This window comes from Notolepis coatsorum (assembly GCF_963971535.1).
Source record: "Notolepis coatsorum genome assembly, chromosome: 16".
NCBI classification, from domain to species: Eukaryota; Metazoa; Chordata; class Actinopteri; order Aulopiformes; family Paralepididae; genus Notolepis; species Notolepis coatsorum.
The window spans coordinates 40,222,588-40,244,957 of record NC_140180.1 but is presented as its reverse complement, the minus strand read 5'-3'; positions in this window follow the sequence as shown (position 1 = coordinate 40,244,957).

Genomic DNA, 22,370 nt, shown 5'->3' with positions numbered 1-22,370 from the left:
GTGGAGGCTACGGTGCTCAATCCACAGAACACAGACTTCTTATTTTCCACCTCCTCTGGACTTGCTTCCCTCGGGATAGGCATGGGCCACTGTCCTTCCGGGAGTCTTAGGAATGCGGGGCCGTCACTGTAGACATTGCGACGGGTGAGGTCATCCAGGGGCATCCCCCGGGTGATGACGTCAGCTGGGTTCTGTTTTGTATCAACGTAGCGCCACTCTGTTTCTCCGGTTAACTCTTCGGTTAAGTCTTGAATCTCGGTGACTCTGACTCCCACGAAGACTTTGTACTTGCATGAGTCCGATTTGATCCAGGCGAGTACCGTCGTGGAATCTGACCACAGGATTGTTCTAGACACCGGTATGGTGAACTCACGTTGGATGAGCGTGGCTAGGTGCGCTCCGGCTAGGGCTGCGCAGAGCTCTAGACGTGGGATAGATTGTTGCTTGCGTGGGGCTATTCTCGAGCGGGCGAGGACAAATGCTGTGTAGATCTCTCCCCCCTTCTCTTGGGCCCGCAAGTAGGCTACTGATCCGTATGCGACCTCTGAGGCGTCACTGAAGACGTGTAAGTCCATTTTACATGTCTCTGGCCTCACCGTGGGTGGGAAGTAGCTTCGGCGCATATTAACGCCTGGGAGTGAGTGGAGCTCCATCTCCCACTCTCTCCAGGTGGATGCAAGGTGTGCGGGAATGGGGTCGTCCCAGCCCTGGTCCTTGTCCCACAATGCTCGTACAATCATTTTTGCCCTGGTGGTGTACGGTAGAATACATCCTAGCGGGTCATATTGTCGGGCGAGTGTTGTGTACACACTCCGTCTGGTGGTCGGCGCCGCCGCCGGCCTTCCCTGCTCCGTAGTCAGGGGCTTGTGTCTGTAGTGAAGCGAATCTGTTTTGAATCGCCACACCAATCCCAGGGTCATCTCCTGGGCTTCTCCCGGGATTGTAGCCATCCAGGTCTCGCTGCTGGCTGCCTTGTCCTCGGAGGAGAGGCTGCGCAGTACTTGCGGATCGCTGCTGGCCCACTGCCTGAGATCAAAGCCGCCTTTGATCAATGAGGCGTGGAGTTTAATCAGGAGAGCCTCGGCTTCTTCCTGGGTTGAAAAGCTTTGTAGACAGTTGTCTACGTAGAAGCTGTTCTTTACGCTGTGTCGGACCTCTTCGTCCGCTGCTGGGTCCTCTGCTACATGTTTCTGTAGTGCAAATGTAGCACAGCAGGGGCTGCACGTCGTTCCGAAGGGGAGGACTTCCCATTGGTAGATGGCTGGGTGCTCATCTCCTGGCTTCTCTCTCCATAGGAACCGTAACAGGGGCTTGTCCGCCTCTACTAGTCTCACCTGCAGGAACATTCCTTTAATGTCCCCGCTGATGGCCACCTTTTCCTGGCGGAAGCGGAGTAGAACGCCGAGTAGGGAGGGGCCGAGTGTGGGACCGGGCAGTAACTCTTTATTCAGATTTTGGGATCCGATCTGGTAGCTGCAGTTAAATACTATGTGGTCTTTACCGTTGTGATGGACCTTGTGGTGAGGCACGTACCACGATTCAGTGGTCTGGTCAGCCTCTTTAATGTCCATCTTTGTGACGTGTCCCGCTGTGATGAGCTTCTCAATCTCAGCGCGGTATACACTCTCTTGGGTGGGGTTCTTGGCTAAGCGCCGCTCTGTGTTCAGCAGGTACCGTTCTGTGGCTTCTGTCTTGGCGTGGAAAGTAGGCATTCCTTCTCGCCGCAGGAGTGGCGTGGCGTATCTCAACACGCCGTTGACCGGGACTCTCTTGGTCCCTGTCTCGAGGAGGTGAATGGCGTAAATGTCATCTTTAGAGCGAATGTCTTTCTTTCCGTTCTTAAAGGGCATTTGTTCCAAGGTCCATAGCCGCTCTACGTGTTGCAGGAGTGCGGTTTCTCCCTCTGTGACTCGGGAGTGGAGACATCTAGTGGCTGTACTTCGGTTGAGAGATTTGGCGAGCGGACCTTGGAGAGTCCATCCCAAACGGGTCTCGACTGCTGCAGGACAGCCTCGGGGTCCGGTATGAACCCGGTCTATCGGGACAATGAGGTCTGCATGGTCGGAGCCTATCAACAGGGTCGGCATAGCATTGTCTATGAGCGGGATCGGTAACTTGCGCAGATGTGCATATTTCTCCATCAGCTTGGCGACGGGGTATGTGTACCGCGACAGTCCTATTTCTTGGCTGGTGAAAGCGTCTGTAATCTGGTACCGTCGCTCAGGCTGGCCGCTTGCTGCGATAGAGAATGAGACATTCTCGCCCTTTATCGTCTTCAAATCTCGTCTTATTGTCCGAATTGTCATTTGCATTTCGCTTCCCCGCAGCCCTAGCTGGGCCGCAGCGGAGGCGAGCAGCAGGGTCTTCTCTGACCCGTCATCGAGGACGGCGTAAGTGTCCAGGACTTTATTCTGGTAGCTTAGTGTCACACGCACTACTTTTAGGAGTACTCGGGCTCCACTGCTGCTGGCGGGATCGATGTACATGACGCTCGCTTTGCTGCTGGATGGTGCGGGTGAAGGGCGCCGTCTGTTACTGTCGTGAAGTATGTCCAGATGGGCTCCATCGCACTTGGTGCACCTTTTCTTTAAGCGGCATTCGGCTGCCATGTGTGAGCGCGCACAGCGAAAACAGCGCTTGTTGGACTTTATCCATTGACTTGCTTCCTCCGCGTTCAGCTTGGGGAAGGAGTCACATTGCGCTAGCCAGTGTTCTTTCTCACAGTAGGGGCACACTATCTTCCACTTCTCCGTTCTGGAGGGGGTACTGTGGCTCCTGCTGCTCGGTACTGACTCCGATTGGTGCATCACAGTCACCGATCTTCTTCCATCATTTAGTCGTCTGGTTCCTTCTCTGGAGCCAGGGGTGCTCCGTCCGAATGTATCTAGCCGTAGGCTGCTGACTTCTCTCGCCAGGAAGTCTGCTAGATCGAGGAGGTTCGGTTCGGGGCCATTCGGGTCTCGGTGGTCCCTCTGTCGCCTAAAACGCTCCTGTCGAGCGGGCGGCAGCTTCTCCAAGATCCTTTCCACATTTGAGTTGGCGTAAAGTTCATGCCTCCCCTTCTCTCTCTGCGCTCCCAACATCCCTACCAGGGACTGCACTCTGATGGACAGGTCGTCCAGTGCTCGATTGTCTATTGCTGGGGGTAAGCGGTCGATGTGTCGGATCTCCTGGATCACGTAATCCCATATGCGCCCATACCTCTGGTCCAATGCTACCAGCGCTGCTGTGTATGGGGTGGTGGAAGTCGCGTAGGCGAGCGCTATATTATGTGCGCGGGGTACCTTTAAGTGCTTCAGTAGGATGGCGTATTTATGGCGTTCATCCAATACATCCACCAACATGGTCTCCAGACACCTGCGGAGTTCCGTATACTGGGCCCGGTTCTCTTGGGTGAAGTCGGGTACCATAGGCGGGCCAATGTATGACGCGGACTGTGGATACATCGGCGAGCGTTGGGGGAGAGGCCTCCTAGGCGAGTCTCCTCCCGCTCCTTGGTATGGGCTGGTACCGGCAGTGTACCATGGCCCGCTTGTCCAGGTGCTGTTCCTCGGTGCGGGTCGTGCGTCGTGCTCACCCGTGTATAGAGTCGGGGGTCTGTAGCGCAGCTCCGCGGGAGTATAGCCTGGGCTGTACCGGACCTCCTGGTCCGGTAGAGTACTGTGCTGTCGTCGGGCGTGGTTCTCCTCCTCTTCCTCTTCGTCTTCAGTTAGGTCATCCAGTGCTTGTAGTCTCTGGTTTAGCCTCTCCACAGGATATGCTGCTCCTTCCCGGTTGCTAGGTCTCGCTTGGACCGGTGGGGGGAGGTGGTCTGTGGGGGGTATAGACCTCGTCTGTTGGTCAAGTTCAGGGTTGTTTACTCGGCTAGGGGATGCCGCCCTGGAGGTGTGTCTAGACGAGTTCCTGGAGCCTCTGGCGGAGGGAGAGGGTGTTGTCCGTCTGATCAGCTGTTCTATTAGTTGCGCTTGCTGTCTGTCGCGCTCTGCGTCCCGTAGAGCACCAGCAGCTGCTCGCTGGCTGTCTGCTCGGTCTCGGGCCACATTCTCTTCTCTCTGAATGCGTCTTAGTTCTAGACGTATATGCTCTTCTTCGCTCCGCTGCTGGATCTGCAGTCGGTCGCGTTCAGCAGCGGCGTTCAGGCTGATGAGGAAGGCCTGCTGTAGGGTCCTCTCTGCCTCGCTGGGAGAAGGCGGTTGTATAGGGGAGCCTTCCCTCGGGGTACTCCTTGCGGAGCCTTGGAGCTCTATCTCCACGGTGCTCTCCCCGTCTTCTTCCGTGCCGAGTTCTCTCTCGGTAGCGTTGTATTCCTCCCGGGACTCATCGGGGACTACTTCTTCAGTACTGGCGGGGTGTGAAGTCATGTCTGGTTCCCACTGGTCCCCACCGTGAACTTGGTCAGTTACATTAGAGCCCGTAGGGGCCTCTATGGTCGGGGTAGTCTGGGCGTTGGGGTTAGACATACTTTTACTTTCTAGTTTTACCGCGTTTACTGTTAGTAGAAGACTAGGTTGTTGACTGACAGCGTAGGCCTCTAAGTACTGAGGGAGCCGTCGTTCGCGCTGCGGGCGTTGGTTAGGAGGATCGTTTCGTGGAGTGTTCATCATAGGCCATTTCAATATTAATAACACTATATTAATATTACACTAATTACCATCCGGCTCGAAGGACCAATTGTAACTGAGGGGTACAATTCCCTGACTGTATTACTAGATATGATACTTACTACCACTACCTTTGTACTTAATATTCGGCCACCCAGTACACGGCATAAATATATTATGATGAACACTGTCACGTAGATGAAATGGATCCAACACAAATGTACGAATTAGAAATAGGTCTTTATTTCTACACAGCGATGGTGTGTAGAGCAAGCACTTAATCAAATCAATCACATTTATGAATGGAATTAGTATGCACTTTTATGGCAAGAGTATTCGTCGGTATATCAATAGAGAATGTCCAATCTCTGAAGGCGCAGGTGGTACATATACGACCTGGAATAGTTTAAGGAATAACAGCAATGATACTTTAATGATTATATACTGGATACACCAGGGGGGGTTAATCCGGTCGCTTGTAAGCCGACAGGAGTAGGAAGGGGGGGGGGGGTAGAATCCGGCTGCCTCATCCGGCCAAGGGTATCCCAGGTGAACCCACTGTAGTGCCGTTCAATGCGCCGGCGATCCTTGGACCACAGATGAAAGCAGGTGGACTCTTTGTGGGCCGGCGTCATCCGGTCCACGGAGGAGAGACGTGAAGCGACCTCGTCTTGCAGAGCGTCTCCTCACCTTGCGTCCTCTCCAGGGGGGGGGGGGTTCCAACACACGGCAGTGTCGGGGGTCTTTATCCATGGAATAATCAAAGTATACAAAGCATAATCCGTGCCTGGGAAGGCGGGCTGTCGTCGGTAGAATAATCCGGTATACAGGTCCACTCGCTCGTCGGCTCTGGGGCTCCTCGGGTGCAGCTTCACGTGGGGTCAACCACCCTGGATAAGCAGCCAGTTCTCTGCCCGAAACGATGGGGTACTGACTACGGTAGTATTCTCACCGCACGAAGCACTATATATTAACAGACTATTATTAGCTTAATAGACTACGTCCAACTCGACGATATAGTGCCAAATATGACTATTCAAATATTAATATACACGATGTCTCAATACCGATGGTAGGCGAACTTGGCCTTACTCCCACACGTGGCGTCGCGGGGAGGCTTTACGTCTGTGACTCTATTGGAGGGTAAGAAACTGGACTGAAAAGGAAGTCCTACTTTAGTAGCGCAGTATATATACGCACTATGAACAAATAGTCCCATTAGTGGTGCGGTAGTCAGATTCCTACGCGGAACTAGGACTAGTTCGTACATGTGGAGCGGTACGTTTGAACTGGGTCTGAGGGGTATGGCAGCCTGGCACCAAGGTCTCGACCAATAGTAGAATGGAGACTATTATGGGATGTTCAGTAGGCTAGAATGGATATTCAATGCATATTGTACAAGGAATATACAAGGGATATCAGGGAATATTAGAGAATATACAAATACAATTAAATATATATATATAAATAAATATATATATTCGGTTTAATCTGGCCCTTCACAACAGTCACGCTCCACCTTCCTCATTTTGTTTCCAACATGAAAGTAGCAGTGCACTCCGTGAAGTAGTTGTTATGAAAACGTAGGGAGAAATTACACAATGTTGGGTATTCGCCAGAAGTTCACCAGCCCCCGGAACCTTCTCGGCACATCCTAACAGCGCAACGGGCCTGTCCTGGGTTTCCTCGTCTCGTGACAGCGGACTGAGGGACGTCGCGCGACGGTTAGCAGTCGAGCTAAGTCGTGCACAGGTAGGGCCTGCGCTATCAGGCATTGATACTAGCATGGGTAATACTGCTCGTTGGCTCGTGAGACGACCGCGTGATGTATTGGCGCGGGGGGCGGGATATTTGGGAAAAGATGACTCTCTTTTGGATGTTTTCCGAGTATCCTAGCGCGCAGCTAATGCTAATGCTACAATGTTGGGGCGCCGTTCCCCTTGTTCCCCACCGAGAGCTGTCTTTACTGTCTTCCCTCCTCTTAACCATTCATGCTGACGGTCAATCGGTGTCTAATGTTGGGGGTTTAACAGGGGCTTGTTTACCATTTACATGGTTGGATGGGCTGAGGCTCAGGGCAGGTGTGCTTTTTGTGAATCTATTAATTGAAAATGGGGGTCCCTGGTGTGGACAGGACTAGCGTTTTCTCTGGTCTACATCCCCTTAACAATTGTGTGTATGGGCTAGCCCATTCTGCAATATGTTAATAGAGTTTTTGTTCATTCATTCATTCATTTATCCCTTCATGGGTGCACACCGCAGTGGAGGTTGTTGCATGCCTACTAGTGAGGCAGTGCTTCACTAGTAGTAGACTTTGGTCTGCAGCCACCACTGGTGTTCCGTGCTTAGTGAAGCAGGTGGCATCAGTCCTTTGCCCTGATATGGTGGAACGGTGTCCTGCCTGGCCGACGCTCAATTAGCTGTTTTTTTCGGTAAAAAATTGTGTCGGGTGGTGGGGCCTTAGGGCCAGCCGACGTCAAAACATTGCGCAAGGTTTTGAGGTTATTCAGCTTTTGACCTAGCCGCAAGCTATAACCGCAGGGAGGGCTAGGATGCTGTCAATGGTTGTTCACAGGCATTTTTGGTTGGAGCAATCTCCCCTTGATGGGTCTCCTCCTCAGGGCTCCCCCCTCTGTGGGTGGACCTTGGTCTGTCCACGGAGGCGTGGGCGGTATTTGACCTGGGCTCCACGCTGCCCCACACCGCGCAGCCGGAGGTGAGAGCACGGCCTCGCCAGCGGCTGCGGCGAGGCCCCCGGCCAGCAGCCATGTTTCCCCCGCCTGAGATACCCTGGACACAAAGAAAACAGGTGATCACAAGGCCAACAGCCTCGGCGGCCGAGGGATCGGCTACATTAGATGAGCACGCCCTAAAAAACCGTCGCCGTCTAGCTGTGTCTAGCACGCTCTCCGGTCACTCCCCCCCGCTACGCTACGGGACACAGGGCTCTGATTTGTTCCCTTTGGCTGCAGGCCGTGTGCTTTCAGTGTGTCAGACCCATTTCAGTGTGTCAGACCCATTTCAGTGTGTCAGACCCATACTGGACCTGTCCCATGGAAGGTTCAGAATGTTGACCGTCACCCACCTGTTAGGCGCTGTCAGGTGGGGGACTGGTTCACCTCCATAGACCTGTAGGATGCGTATTCGCATCCCGATCTTCAATCCTAGGACATACCTCCTAGGACGGTTACGGCGCTGTCCATGATGCGCCTGCTCGGTATGATGGCATCTACTCACTCTGTGGTCCCTCTTGGCCTCCTCTTCATGAGGAGGGTACAGAGGTGGTTTTTTCCAGTATGGAATGGACCCGGTGAGAGACAAGTGGAAGCGGCTGAAGGTTCCCATGTCAGTACTGGGGGACCTCGTCCTCTGGGGAGGGCCTGGGGCCCTCACCAGCGGGGTCTCCGTGGGCAGCAGGCTGTCACACATCACGGTCTTCACCAACGCCTCCCTCTAACGGGATGGAGGGGGGACGTGTCGGGCCAACGCAGTAGGGGGCAGCTGGCAAGACCATGCTGCCCGGTCTGCACTACATTCAATGTGTTGGAATTGAAGGCAGTCCTTCTGGTTCTCAAACGGCTCGGCCACCTTGTGGTGGGCAAGCATGTTTTGATCAGGACGGACAACACGACGTCAGCGGCGTATATCAACAGACAGGGAGGAGTTAGTTATTATGGAATTAGTTAGTTTAGTTAGTTAATAGTTTGTGTTGGCATTCTTTTTGTCATAATTTTACGGAAAAATAAAGGAGAATGTCGTCACCACCGGAGTGTCTGGACGATTATCGTTCGGACCTCCACCGGCGCTTCACAGTCGCGACCTCCTCGGTGCGTCGTGGGGCTTTCCTGGCTCCATGTTTGTGGCAGACAGGTGGGCCTCAGCGGCGCCCGGAGGGGAGTGTGCGTCACCAGGTAGCCGCCAAGCTCCCATCTCCTGTGAGGTGGCCGTGTTCCGGCTCAAGTCCCCCCGCCGGGAGATGCTCGGCTGGTCCGACGGTCTCTTTTGTGGGTGGTGACTTGCGGCGCAAACTCTCCGCCTCCGCTCGCTCACGTCATTTGGCGGCGAGCGGCGGGGGTGGACGGTCTAGCGGCTGTGTGAGTTATGCAGGGCCTGAGGCATTCGGTGACGGCCCTGCAGGATAGCCGGCTCTGAGCGAGGATTCCCTCGTCACCTCTCCGTCGCGTCCGATGGAAACTGAAGATTACATTGGAGGGGGCGGGGGAATTCTTGTTCGACACCCCGACGGAGGCAGAGCACTCTCCCCTTCGGGCAGAGGGTGCTTTGTTTTCCTGGGAGCCCCGTACTCTGAGTCTGGGTTCTCACCACCTCCGAGACGGGATGCCCTACTGTCATCCGCACTGGATGCTGGCTCCAAGTGAGTTGAGCCTCACAAACGCGAGGGATGCGAGTGAGGCAGAGGAAAGTACGCAAGGGGAGTTGCGCGCTTTGTTCCCCGAGCCTGTGAGGGAGGCGAGCGTTGTCTGCCCGTTCTTCCCATCGATGGTGCCCTACGTGTCTCGGGGACAGGTGATCCCCCGCATCATCGGCCTCTCCCCCACCTACATGCCTTTCACGCGGGTGGAGGGGTTGGTTCAGGGGTTGAAGGACGGGGTGCCACGGCTTGACAGCCTGATGGCATCCATCCTTTGCCCCGAGATGGTGTGGGAGCCACAAAAAAAGCCACTTCCTAAGGGGAAGTCGGCTAGGCAGTTGGCTTTCTGGACTGACCAGGCCTACATCGCCTCAACCCAGAGCCTACCTGCGACGTCCAACATCGCGCAGCTAGCGCGCTTCATGTCAGGGCTGATGGCGGGCAGGGAGGACCTGGACGACCACCAACGGTACCTCCATGCCCAGGCGACGGGGGCCATCCTCCATCTCACGCAGCTACAGGCCATAGCTGTGGGGAAACAGCGCGCCCTGGCCACCCTGAGCCAGCGGCACCTCTGGCTGGAGCAGGCGGCGCTGAGTGACCAACGCCGGGTTCCTCTCCTCCTGGCCCCCCTCTCCGATGCTGGGCTGTTCGGCTCGGCCATGCTGGAGATGGCATCAGCCTGCACGGACATGAAGGAGCCGCAGGATATGGCAGAGGCGCCGAAGCAGGACTCCTGCCATCGTCACTGCTGGCCCCGCCAAGAAGAGGCCTCGCCGCTGGGGAGGAGAGTCCGGCGCCGCCGCTGCTGCCAGTCATCCTGCGCCCGGGGGGACAGATAGGAACCAACGTGGCCAAACTGCTCCCCAGAACCGTCCCTCCGGGCCGGCTGCCCGAGGGGGCAAGCGTCGCCCCACGCGCGCCGGGCAATGACTTGCCGCTAACATTACCATTTCCCCTCCTGCCCCCCCCCCCCCCCCCCCCCAAATGATTTTGTTAATAAATAAAGGGTCCCTCAATACTGACCCACAGCTAAGATACTGTCTGGCGGCGTGCTTGTATGAGAGTTGTGCAAATTTCCTCAGAAATCTGCTTTGGTTGCTATTTTGTTGACTTGCAAGGCTTATACTTTTAGCACGTAGCCGAGGGCTTGTGTGATGAGGGTTATGCAATTCATATGGTAAATACGTTTTTGAATAAACGTAGCCTCTGAGTTTGTAACTGTTGTGCTATTGTGGTAGCTTACAGGGTTGTACATATGGCATAAAACCAAGGGCTTCGAGTCCCTCTCTTCACTCCGATATTTTTTCTTTACTTGGTAATGGTGAAACTAGCGGGTGGCAAGTTTTTCACACATGAGCCAGAGCCGTGGATAAAACCCGTTTTTTACACAGGCGGGTTTAACGGCTGTGTTAGGCGTGCAAAATGTGAAACTAATACGCTAAGAGTGTATGTGTTTTCATTTATGATGCACTGTACGACTGGTGCCACGTCTCTGTATTCATTTATTGCTTCGTATCAAAAGAGACAAATAACCCTCCCCCGGATATGGTTATATCCCTTACAAAATTTACTTGGCCAGGAGGTTGTGGTTCGAAATCAAACGCTCCTCTCTTGCTGAGAGCAGGGCCTGTCAGTCTCCCTGACTTTTGTGTCCTCACTCGTCACGGGGGGGGGGGGGGGGGGTTCCCTGTTTCCCACACCAAATTAGGGTAGTGGGACTAGGGGTTTCCCCGGCCATTGAAGACGTCACAGGATTTGCGTTTTCTTATTGGCCGAGAGATGTATCTGTGAGTTACAGGTCCTGAGCTGACATTATACATGGGACGTGACGCGATGCAGTTGGGGCTTTTGTCCTTCTGCTCTGCTTTCTTTTAACGGTTGTGTATATTGGGCTGTTATGCCCATTTTCCACTCTGTTAAATAAATAAATAAAAATTATATTTTTTTAATATAGTTTACAATAATAATAATAAAAAAAATCATTATTTTTCATCTCTGTGTTATAATTTTTTTTGTAGAATTTTCTCCCTCTTCTCCTTCTCACTCTCTCTAACACTGTCAGACTCACTGAGGCAGGCTGGCAGTCACTCTGTGCTCACTGCAGCTCAGACAGAATAGAGAACAGAGAGCTTAATAAAGGGGTTCCCACGTCTTAACACGGTCCGTCTGACAGAAAAGTAGTCTAGCGTCTTCAAATTTGCCGCTCTGGAGGCGGGCCAGTCCAGAACGTTTCCACCTGATGTCCACCTAACGTGACAAACAACGTCTGAACGTTATCCCCTCGCGGGCACGTTCGAATCATCTAGTAGTAGTGTATCAAACATTAGCACTTTATTAGCAACTTGTTTTTCGCCGGCGGGACATTTACTGAGGTACAGCACAGCACACCACTGTGGATATTATGATTTAACAAATCTATCTGTCCAGGAGGATGACCACATTATTGGCCAGGTAAGCAGCCTAAGCAGTTTCTAGCTTGGATGCTAACTACTAACGTTATCAGGCTAGCTTGGATGCTAACTAACGTAACCAAGCTAGCGAGCCAGGGGCTCGAATACGCAGTTACTTATTCCTCCATAGTAGCCAGGTTAATTTGCACCACCAAGTACTGCTTAAAAGCTAGCGGTGGGTCCAAAATATATCAGATATAAATTTCAAAGGTACCCAGCGTTCCATTAGGGTTTCACACACACAAGCGGCGGGGTTTGAAAGCTCGGCGTTGCTAATAAACATTTTAAATCATGTTTATAAACGAGAAAAAGAATCACTGAGCTATCGCTAAAATGGCTGCTTCCGCATTTTACAGAATGAATGAATGAATGAATGAAAACTTTATTTAACAGATTGCAGAATGGGTACAATACAGTACGGCTCAATACACACAATTGTTAAGGGGATGCAGACCAGAGAAAGACGTTTGTCTTGTTTACATCAGGGTCCCCCATTTTCAATTCATATTGACATTTATGACATACTCAACATACATGACAGTAGGATTGCTGGGCGCACCAGACACGTGACAATCACAGCACGTAAGTTTCACCACAGACATATGTACCTGTGATGTTTGTTTGGTTTATTTAATTCTTTTTGAGGCGTGCTGTCCTATAAATGCCAAGTAATAGTTGTTTCATGGACAAAGACCACAACAGTATCCTCTCCTATAGCATCAAATGTTTTATCTGCTGACAAAGCACAATACCTGTTGGTTTTTAGTTCACACATTGTTAATGACATTGACGGATTGTGAATTTTGTGATTGACTCAAATTATATTTATTTGGAAAAATAAATATAGTCACTTTATTTGAAGAGTCAAAACTGTTGTCTTGGCTTTGTTTTGTTCATAGTAGTAACGCCGCCGAGCCATACTGTACATGTTGACTGCTTGGTTTGACTGGCCGCCGAGCCATACTGTACATGGTGACTGTTTGGTTTGACTGGCCGCCGAGCCATACTGTACATGGTGACTGCTTGGTTTGACTGGCCGCCGAGCCATACTGTACATGGTGACTGCTTGGCTTAAATATATAAAAATAAATAAAAAAAAATAATAATAAAAAAAAAAATCTTCTTTTTTCTAACTTTTTTTTGGGTCATCCTCTGTTATTTTACCCACGCCTCGCCCCGTTTACCCACGCCCCGTTGCTCGCCGGGTCGCAGATACACTCTGATTGCCCCAAAGGGTCCTGAGCTTTTCCGGGGGGAAGATGCCAGGGCGCGTCTATGCCTTCTACAACGCTGTTCGGTTTCCGCGTTGCCGTTTTGCGCTCTGATTGGCCGAGCGCGCGCATGCGCATGAGCCGCGACGCGGCCCTCAGCTGTGCTGCGATAAGGCTTTTGCCAGCGGGGAGAGGGGCGCCGCGAGCCGGCATCGATGCACTCATCAACGACCCTCCGTGCTCCGGCTTTCAACAGCGGGGACAGTATTATGGGGCTTATGCCGCGAAGCAGTAACACAACATAGTTAAGTACGACTGACAGATGCATTGCAACTATGTGTGTTACTGCTTCGCGGCATAAGCCCCATAATACTCTCCCCGCTGTTGAAAGCCGGAGCACGGAGGGTTGATATCGTGAATGTTGTGTGTCATATAAATGCCACTACGAGTTGTATACTCCATTCTTTTCACCCCTCCCTCCCTGCTCGACCGGGGGATGGGCGGGGGCTGTCGAGGGGCTGCTCATTATCAGTTTGATTGATTGATTGATTGAAAAGTTTATTAACAGATTGCAGAATGGGTACAGTACAGTACATCTCAATACATACAATTGTTAAGGGGATGCAGACCAGAGAAAGACTTTCGTCTTGTTTCCACCAGGGTCCCCCATTTTCAATTCATCATAACATATATGACATACATGACATACAGATAGACAGTACTGCTACATCTATACATTTATGACATATCAGATTTGCAAATACAGTACTGTTTGTGATACAAAAGTGTCCAGAAAAGGAGTGTATATACATTTGGCGTAGAAACTGTACATTGGAGGAGGTTGGTGGGGTGGGGTTGGGTGGGTTGGGTGAGGGCTGTACATTGGAGGTGGGGGGGGGGGGGGGGGGGGGTTGGGTAGGGGACACACACACATTTTACACTGTACATTGGAATGTTGACAAAGCCTTACTTGGTCATTTACTGTACAACTAGGTTAGGACAGTCAGCTCCGCTATGCATCTCTGTGTAGTTCCGGTCCTCCAGGCCCAGGTCGGGCTTTGCCCTCGTTACCTGTTGGCCTGGGTTAACCCTTTTTTGAGCCTGTAACAGCTTGAACTGCATTGTATAGCCTGTGTATACGCGCAGTTGTGTTTTAGGGTTTTTTAATGGGTTAGGGGAGCAACCTTTTCTGTTGGGATGGTTGTCTCCCCGTTGTGCCGGTAATGGAGTCAACTCTCTGGTAGAGCCCGGATTTGACCCCGGCTCCCTGCGAGTATGCCCCTGCATGTTTATGACATCTGCCAATTGTGTCAAACTCTTTCTCTGGGACCTCCTCCGCGCCCCACTGCTATGGCTTCACCCACAGGGTCGGGGATTTTTGAATCCTGACCCCTCGTAATACCTCATGGGTAGCGCTGGGGTCTAACGACCCTGACCACACGAGGTGTGGGAGCTGTGATGCAGGCTTTTTGTTTTCACGTACGTTCCCTGGTAGCGTGCGGGGCGCGGGACCGGGTGATCGCGGGCCCTTCTAAGTCCCACAGTCTGCTCGCCCTGTGCATTTGTTGGGTGCTGTTCCCTCTTCGCACAGTCGGTGTCCTGTCCCCCTCCCACGCCTCACTAGGGGGGGTGGGAGGGCCAGGACCCTCCCCGGTATTCTGATGGTTGTAGGGGACCTCAGCGGGTACATTTGTCGGGCTCTCCGCTCTTGTGTTCCAATAGAGCAGAGCGTAAAAGCCATACGAAATATAACGAAGATTATCCTATAACCCTAGTTATATGAGTATGGCGAGCGCTCTGCTCTGATTCACTGAGGACCCCTGTTGGTCTTCCGTTTTTTGCGTTGAAAGACTGGGGAAGGAGCAGGAGTACGGCCATGCCCCTCGCTTATATTCATGGGCGGATGTGGGCGTGGCCGGACGGATGTGGTGCATGGCTGCTGAAATCTTTTAAAAATCATATTTGATATAGGGGAACATTCCAATAGAGCAGAGCGCTCGCCATACTCATATAACTAGGGTTATAGGATAACCTTCGTTTTATGTCTGCCATTGTCCTAGGACATGCATACTGTTGCATGGGCAGTATTTATACTATTTTACCATATCGGGAGCAAATTGCACTCGGATGCTCCGCGAGCGAACTGCGCTGCCAGATATCAGGAGCAAATTGTACTCAGCTGCAACACTGTATGGGCGTGTTTGCACTAGTATATAATTTGCGCAATATCTTTAGTGACTACGTCCTTAAGACAAATCACACGCAGTAAAGGGTGCTATTAGTGGCAGTGTGCGAACCATACCATGGTCTTCGGGGGAGCTCATTATTTTTCTTTCGGGGGAGGGGGGGGGGGGGGGGGGGGACGACGACTTTACTGTGACGCTTGCTGACATAGGCTATGAATGAATGAATGAATGAATGAAAACTTTATTTAACAGATTGCAGAATGGGTATAATACAGTACGGCTCAATACATACAATTGTTAAGGGGATGCAGACCTGAGAAAGACGTTTGTCTTGTTTCCATCAGGGTCCCCCATTTTCAATTCATATAGACATTTATGACATACACAACATACATGACATTTATGGCATAGGGACATATAGGTATTTAGTACTGATACATTTGTGACTATAGGTATGAGTAACGTTACAGAACCACACATAGTCCACACCACACAGGTGTCTGCATGCATGATGAAGACGCACATATTCAAATACACATGCTCAGATTAACCCCTCTGATCCAACACTAAAATTCACACACAACAGTCCTATTTACACATAAACACACGGATGAACCAATACCGAACAACAAGTCCACGACCAAACACATCGAGTCTAACATTATTATAGTAGGCAAATGCAACATTATCGCCACCCACCTGATGGTGAAGATCTGCCCAATTCTCAAAATCTGCATGTCACAGAAGTAGTCCCCGCAGCAGGCTGCTTCGCCTTCTTTGTAAAACCAAAATTGGTTAGAAGGCTTACTTCTTTGATATTTCGTTAAACTTTTGACATTATCCTGAATACCTGTATTTTCTTTTTTTTAAACAGCGGGTGAAGTTTGATTTGTGCCTGCAGGCTGCAGTGCCGCCACGCTCCGAATGGTAAACGCAAGAATAGCATGCATGTTGCCATCTATTACGAGTAGGGTATATCTGCAGTGCCGCAACCCCATAGATTTATGCTATTGTCTATTACGGTGAATTAGTGCGCAAATCATTAATCATACATCAAAATAGCCGAATTATACCACTGATTCTTGAGAGTTGGGACAAAACATGTCCTACATAGAAAAGTCTAATTTATATAAAAAAATAAAGAAATTCATAATGAGTGATATACTCACAAAGTTACATCTAAAGGTATTGTGTATACTGATGTTATGTTTTAGCACATATATTTGTTTTTTGAGGGATATTTGTTTAAATGTATAATCTGTGGTTAGAAGCTCCCATGTTAAATATCTTGTCCTCAGCAAGGGGTTACATTATTGACCAGCCCAAAAAAGCTTGAAAGACCTCTCCACTTGTGAAAACATACATATCAAATCAAAGATAAGGGTTATACATGTATAAAACAATGCATGCCATGAAACTCAAATAATATTGCCCATAGAAATCTACCTATCAAAGTTGTGTCCTCAGTTTATGTCAACTCTGTCAGACCTTTTCATAAACCTAATTAAATTAGGCAATAGCATGGCTAGCTCTATCCCTGAGGACCCCTTTTCCTTCCCCTGAATGTGGTGAATGCAACACTACCACACATGGTCTGGTAAGTTTTACACTTTTTGATATTTTAGACAAATAATGTCAATATTCCGATGGTCACAGCTGGAACATGTCAACACCGTCTCTCCGTTATTATACTTTTAAAAAAACAATAGTGGATTGAATTCAAGTGTTTCAGTGAGATTATTAAGACAGCTAGCAACTGCCAAAAAAACTAGCTAGCTGCAGTGCACAATACAGGCTTGGAGGGAAAATGTGTGCCCTTTTGTCAACTCCGTCAGACGTCAACTCCATCAGATTGTGTGTCTGACGGAGTTGACGTGTAAACTGATGGAGTTGACAAATCCATCAATAACCTCATAATATGCTATTATTATACTATTTTTGAACATGGTAAAGGATTTAAATGTTATTTCAGAGTTTTATCTGCACAGAAGTGTGCATATAATAGCATGCATCAGAGCATGGGCAGGCTGTGGTCTGCTTATTGAATAATTGTCTTACTTTCCCAGCACATGTGTTAATAAATAAATATAAATATATCACTTGTCTACGTTGATTGATTGATTGATGTAAAATATGGTGCAGTGTGTAGTTTTCACTACCAAACATCTACACTCTTGCCTCTTATAGAGCGGGGAAGGAGTTCCATGTTGCCCTTTCATATCCCAGAAGAGATACAAGACAGAAGAAAAAAGTTATTCTTGTTATTATACTGTTTACTTAGATCATCAGAGCAGAGGGGCACGGTGGTAAACTGTGGATATTTGTTAGGTTTTAGTGAGTTGTTCCTTACCTTCGCGTGGGGTATGTCTGGGAGTGCTTGCATTCTTTCATTTATTTGCATTTCTTTTAAATTTGTTGGACCTTATGGTGTTCTTGTTTTGTTCTTGACTTATTGTTATGTTTCTTCTTGACTTGTTTAAAGAAGACGTGTACGGCCCATGGGGACATTAACGTGTGTTGTCGGGCCTTACAAATAAATTTGATTTGATTTGATTTCATCTTAATATCTTTATAATAATTCTTAATATAGGACTGGTCCATGCGTGTCTAGATTGCTGCATCATCCTTTCTCTGACTTTCCATCCATAGTGTAATACATTATGGTATGGAGTGATCAACAGGATAATTCTTTGCTAGTCAGTTGTCACAATCTTATCAGTTGTAATTAAGGCTGTCAAAGTTAACACGGTATTAACGCGTTATCGCCCGATTCTATTAACGCCACTATTTTTTTTAACTCACGATTAACTTTTAAGATTATTATTATTTTTGTATTACTAGACTTCACTCAGGTGTATTATTGATGCTCTCATTGATACTATGTTTGTTTCTGAAGTGTGTGTGTGTGTGAGAGATATATATAGAGAGAGAGGGGGGTGAGAGAGATGAGGAAGGGGCAAGAGAGAAAGAGAGCCGGGAGAGTGTGAGTGTGAGAGAGAGAGGGGGGGTGTGTGATTACTCAGCCCTTGTGTGGGTGAATGTAACAAGTTTCTAACGTTTTCTTTCCCCTATTATTTCATGCACACTTTATTCATTGTTTTAAATTATTATTTTCTTTTAAGTTATTTTGTGCATCACTGTTTTGAATTTGATGCAAATTTGCAATGCATGAGGGTCATCCTTTTGTGTTAAATGGCTGCATAAAGCAAGCATTTGTTGACTCATGTTGATAAGATTATTAAAACTTGGAACTTGAAAAATATCTGTTTAAGGTAGATAAAAAAAGATATGTTAAAAAAAATGCGATTAATTCATGATTAATCGCGAGTTAACTATGGACAATCATGCGATTAATCACGATTATATATTTTAATCCATTGACAGCACTAGTTGTAATATACCCTAGGATTATTGGAATGGATGTCTTTGAATTTTCTCCCACTGCTTCCACTGAACATGGATTTTGTCTGCACAAGCCAGTGTGAAGATGTTTGCAACATCTAGTTGTAGAAACTACGCACTGCAGCTTTAACGTCAATCAATCAATCATGTTTAGTAAATAGACACCTGATTTTATAGTCTTATTCTAATACATTTTCATGACTTTTGTATTATAGGAAAGCATGGCTAGACAGAAATTGTCAGTTGAGGAGCGAAGGAGAAGAAATAGAGAGTACCAATGAAAGAGAAGAGAAGAATTACACAGTGACGAAGAGAGCAAACATGTCATGCAAGAGCAGGAAAGACAAAGGTGGAAAAAGAGGGTTCAAGACAAAAAAGTAATAGAAATAGACAAGATGGGAGACAGGGCACAGAGGTATCGGAGAAAATATTGGAGAGAGGTCCAGAAAAGGTGCAGATAGAAAAGGTCCTGTGAAGGTGCGGTGCTGGAGGCAGACACCCCCCCAGATCAGGATATTCTAGATAACAATGCCAGACAGCGCAGAGTCTCTCAGACAGGAACAGAAACAAAGTAAAACACGAAAAAGGCATTCAAGATAAATACAAACTTTAAAAGAGAAGATTACAAATGTAACAAAGCAACAAAACAACCTGAGAAAAACAATAATGTGCTGAAAAAAGGCTACAAATACTGTACATCACCACTGGACTCTCCAGGCACGGAAACAAAGAATATGCTATCAGGAAGCAAAGTAAGGAATCAGAAAATCCAAAAGGCCCTGCTATTCCACCACATCCTCAGAAGAGAGCTGAAGACAAACAAACAAACTCCTGGCCCACGGCGCCAAAAACCAGCACTGAGTTCATCAGGCACGATTCTTAAAAAGTATCGTCTTCTTCAACAAATGAAAGACTTTGGGTTAACCTATAAGTTAATGAGAGAAAGGGAGCATCCTCAGAAAAAGCCAACATTCATACAGGGTGTAACACAGAATGTCCAGGATTTCTTCCTGAACTCTGCACGTGTGACGATGTGTGATGATGGATAGTGCTAATGATGGCTTTGTCATTATAAATTATTTCCCATATCTTTTAAAATCTTCGAAATTTTGCAATACAAAATTATGTAGGTTAGAGTTATCCTATCCCAAAAATGTACTCATATTTAAATTCGCCATTAAGAAATGCATCATTTAGACACCTTGCATGTTAGGATTTCCTTCAGATTCATGTTGGCATCCATGTATGGCGAAGGCCCGGACTGGCCATCGGGAGCTCTGTCTGTCTGTCACACACACACAAAGGGAGCCGCATGTGATTGGTGGAGGCGGTACCAGGCCATACAACTGATTGACAGTTGAGATGAATGAATGAATGAATGAATGACTTTATTTGACAATATAAAAAATAAACATGTGACAGAAGAGCACAGTCGGGATATACTGCCAAGGATGAAACACAAAAAAGCTCAGAGCTTATTTCCATTGTGGTCCTTGTAGGGGGGTGGGGGAATGTGATGCTTAAAACATGCATCATACAAAACGTGACATCACAACACATCACATATACCATTTAACATTTATATACAGACTCATACAACATGCAAGGGTGCCTTAAGCTAAGTGTCTAGGTATAGTCCCTTTTGAGCCATGTCTTCAGATGGCGAATGGAATGGCAGATGGCACTTCTGCAAAATGACAGGGAGAGACAGCGAAATAAAAATTTTCAAGCATAACCTGCGCTTGAAGATGGACAGTGGAAAAAGAGGAAGGGTCGAGCAGAGAGGGAAAGAGAGAAAAATACATACTGCTTACTGCTTGTATTTCACAGAACAGTCAGATGGAAATGACTGGAAATGAAATGTTTCAACAGTGGAAAAAAGAGGAAGGGTGGGGCAGAGAGGGAGGGAGAGAAAAATACATACTGCTGACTGCTTGTATTTCACAGAACAGTCAGATGGGAATTACTGGAAATGAAATGTTTCAACACTTCAACAGTGAAAAAAAGAGGAAGCATGGAGCAGAGACGGGACGCCCTAAATGATGCCGCTAAATGTGGCAACATTGACCAAATGTTTTCTTGCACCACGGGACCACCAGGTTAGTCAGTGATAAAAATAAACATGCTAGCTAGCTAACATAGCTAATGTTACCATGCATCATCATCATCCCCTGTCATTTTTCCCCTGCATAAATCTTTTATTCAACTTCAGTCCTGATCATAACCATTTAAATGTTTCTTGTAATGTCAGATTAAAAATGAAATACTCTAACTTTTCTGATTTCTGAGTTGTTAAGTCTGACATTACAAAAACTAAAAATCCATCAAAATCAGTGTTGTTGCTAATCATTGACACATGATGATTATAACAATTATTAGCCTGTAATAATCCCCCCCAGAAAAATCCACTTTGCATTTGATATATTGAAAATATTTAAATGTGTGTGTTTTTTTAACAATAATTTGTGATGCCATCACAAACAATGGCATTTAAAGGGTAAACATTTTAAAAGTCCTGCACCAGCATGTAGGGAATTAAGTCATTGTAACAAAAATCTTCCTGGTGGGGGACCCCCAGACCCCCTGCTTAAAAATTTGCCTGACTTCGGCTATATTTCGCACTATATTTCCTGGCCTGAATAATTCCCCCAGTCCGGCCCTGCAAAGGGGTGAAAAATGGTCAAATCTGCCAGTTTGAAATACAAAATGATGTAAGTTAGAGTTATCATATCCGAAAATGTTTCCTATATTTTAATTCCCCACAAGAAACACATATTTTAGACACCCCTCATGTTAAGATTTCTTTAAAATTCATGTTTGCACAAAAGTATGGCCCGCCCTAATATGATGACCACTGGTGGCTAGCCAAGATCATCGATGTGGATACTGATCAACAAGATGTAAAAGTGGAATTTCTGCATCCCCATGGTCCAACAGAAAAGGTTCTGTTTCTGCCCAGTTCAAGACATCATAGTGAAACTAATCGGAAATGCAGAAGGAAACGAAGAGGAGAAGTGCAGGGTGAGAACGTGGAGATCAGGAAGTTGGGTAGATGAAAACAGGGACGAGAAGAAGGGGTCCTGGTCTCCATGACTGTTTTTGTTGTTGGAAACAGTGCATTTTGTAATAGTTGGAAACAGTGTATGTAAAGTTTGTTGTTATTACAATTGAGTTAACAAAATGTTCAGTATTAACATTAACAAGGAGTTATTAGTTCTTATCATTGTCACTTCCATCTGTTTAAAAAATGTATGTGTTCATTTATCAGAGATGTCCATCCCACTGCCGTTGTGTCCTTGGGCAAGACACTTAACCTACTTGCCTCGTATGAATGTGTATGCATGTGAATTAATGTTGGTGGTGGTCGGAGGGGCCGTAGGCGTTGATTATTCGCCACGCTTCCGTGAGTCTGCCTCAGGGCAGCTCTGGCTGCAATTGTAGCTTACCACCACCGGTATGACTGTGTATGAACGAATAATGGACTCTGTGAAGCGCTCTGGGTGCCATGAAGAGCGCTATATAAATCCAAGTCATTATTATTATTATTATTATATACAATTTAGTCAACTCTGTCAGTTTCTCGTCAACTCCGTCAGATCTTGTCAACACCGTCAGATGTTTGTTTTTGTTAATTCTGTGGAAAATACAAATTCCTTCTTCAGTTTATGTTGTTTAAGTAATAAAGGAGCATCAGATCTTCATCCTCTTGTCTTATTTACTTAATGATCTTTTTTTTATCATATCAATATTAAAAACAAAGTTTGAAAATGCAAATATTTCTAAATCTGTGTTTTCAGAATAGTGTGAAATTACACCTGAGGTTTATATATTATATTTGATTGCATACCAGAGTAACTAAACACTATTACAACATACTTCAGAACCTTAGATTCTTGTTGGACTGGAATAATTAGAATTATATACTTTTTTGTGTGTCTGACGGAGTTAACCCAAATCAAGTTTCAAAGGGAAACATGTGAATTTGTTCAAAATGTTTTTCTATGTAGAGCCCGCACCTTTACATGGTTAAATAGCTCAGACCTTTCTCTATATGAATATACAACTCTAATCAATATAGTGTGCATTCTCAAAATATAATATTAAAAAGTGTTTTGTCCCGACTCTCAAGAATCAGTGATACACGA